This window comes from Phalaenopsis equestris, unplaced genomic scaffold (genome assembly GCF_001263595.1).
Source record: "Phalaenopsis equestris unplaced genomic scaffold, ASM126359v1 Scaffold000128, whole genome shotgun sequence".
NCBI classification, from domain to species: domain Eukaryota; kingdom Viridiplantae; phylum Streptophyta; class Magnoliopsida; order Asparagales; family Orchidaceae; genus Phalaenopsis; species Phalaenopsis equestris.
In genome coordinates, this window is record NW_018164570.1 from 179,006 (window position 1) to 181,488 (window position 2,483).

Consider the following 2,483-nt stretch of genomic DNA (forward strand, 5'->3'; position numbering starts at 1 on the left):
CATTATTTCATATTTAAAATCGACATGATCTTAGTTAAATCCTAAACACTCCTCAGTAGCTACATTGTCCATTGTTTCATAATTATTAGCAAAGGGTTAATTACTTTATTAACATATTATTAAATTTAATTGTCTTATTTAAAACCTTAATCAAATTGTAATTCTATATTAAGATTATATTAATGAATATTATTCAATTAACAACTATATATCTACTTATCATAATTGAAGTAAGTATAAATGAATAATTAACCACTCTACATCAATTAAAAATATAAAAATGAACATTAAATGTATTCCAATTGGATTAAACTATTTTTACCCTTTCATACATAGAAAAAGGTGCTTACAATGTAAAAATCAATGTTTGGTTTGGGTGTTATGTATGTAAACTCCTCTAATTTTATCTGAGCTAACATGTTCGTAAATTCTATAGGGTCTAAAATAGCCCTTGTGAGGGAAAACCTCCGTTCACGAACTACTTGTTGAAGCCACGACAATACATTAGACACTGTAACTCCTTGACCATCATTATAGAAGCGACCACAGCATTGTTTGCATTCTTGCCATGCTTTTTGAAGCTTCCACAACAATCTTAGACAAGCACTCCAATGAAGTGGTTGCTAAATTTCTCCAACTTATTCAATAATTTTGTTGAGGGAGGCATTCGATTAAAGAAAGTCAAAAAATGGCTGATGCTTTGTTTGAGAACGCGTTGTACTTCCGTTCGATCGCAAGAACACCGTCGCCTGGAAAAAAATATGTTTAGTGACAAAGCATTTTTGTAATGGAGATGACTTGCTCCGTTTCGCTACGCGATTTTTTAAGGAATTTCACCGAACTTCAAACGAAGCCTGAATGTCTAGATTGTCGCTAGAGCTAGAATAATAAAACTTTAAATAATCCATAATCATCTCACATAACTTATTAATTACCAATTAATTTGATTCATTATGTAGTGCTCAATTGTCATTATTTAATATTTAAAATCTACTTGATCTTAGTTAAATCCTAAACACTCCTCAGTTACTACATTGTCCATTGTTTCATAATTACTAGCAAAGGGTTAATTACTTTATTAACATATTATTAAATTTAATTGTCTTATTTAAAACCTTAATCAAATTGTAATTCTATATTAAGATTATATTAATGAATATTATTCAATTAACAACTATATATCTACTTATCATAATTGAAGTAAGTATAAATGAATAATTAACCACTCTACATCAATTAAAAATATAAAAATGAACATTAAATGTATTCCAATTGGATTAAACTATTTTTACCCTTTCATACATAGAAAAAGGTGCTTACAATGTAATAATTAATGTTTGGTTTGGGTGTTATGTATGTAAATACCTCTAATTTTATCTGAGCTAACATGCTCGTAAATGCTATAGGGTCTAAAATACCCCTTGTGAGGGAAAACCTCCATTCACAAACTACTCGTTGAAACCACGACAATACATTAGACACTGTAACTCCTTGACCATCATTATAGAAGCGACCACAGCATTGTTTGCATTCTTGCCATGCTTTTTGAAGCTTCCACAACAATCTTAGACAAGCACTCCAATGAAGTGGTTGCTAAATTTCCTTATTCAATAATCTTGTTGGGGGAGTCATTCGATTAAAGAAAGTCATAAAATGGCTAATGCTTTGTTTGAGAATGCGTTGTACTTCCGTTCGATCGCAAGAACACCGTCGCCTGGAAAAAATTATGTTTAGTGACAAAGCATTTTCGTAATGGAGATGACTTGCTCCGTTTCGCTAAGCGATTTTTGAAGGAATTTCACCGAACTTCAAATGAAGCCTGAATGTCTAGATTGTCGCTAGAGCTAGAATGTTTGGATTACAACGCAAATATTTGTGAGTAAGCTAGAAGGAGAGGGTGTGGTCGAGACCATCAATGATATTGATGACAACTACCCCACAATAAGAGATAGAGTATAAATTTCACAAAATAATTTATCAATATAAGAGATTATGAGTTGTTTTGGTTGAAAAAAAGTATTTTGGAGCATATATATATATATATATATATATATGTATAAAGTTCCTTGTTTTTTCTCTAATGACATACTATGAAAGTAAAAAAATTAAATTTTTATTACAAATGATTAAAAATTAAAAAAAAAAAGTTAGGTTCCCACAACCCTTTTCAAGGATTGTACCTAGTTACAATTATTTTCTTCTCTTTCTATGCAGCTCCATAAATATTTCATTTTTGGGAGTTAAGAACTCCCAACAGCCTACAACTTGTGCCCTTAAAAATTCCAATAGAGGAGAGAGGGTGTGTGTGCGCGCATTAATAAATCAGCAGTGGATTTGAGCTTGAAAGGCTCTGCGATTGGCCGACGCCGCCTGCGATCCTCATTTGCACATTCCAGCACGCATTTCTGATTCTCTCTCCATCCCTCCCCCTTTTTCTCTCTTTCTCTACATATAATCCAATTGGTTTTGTTGTCATTTCTCTT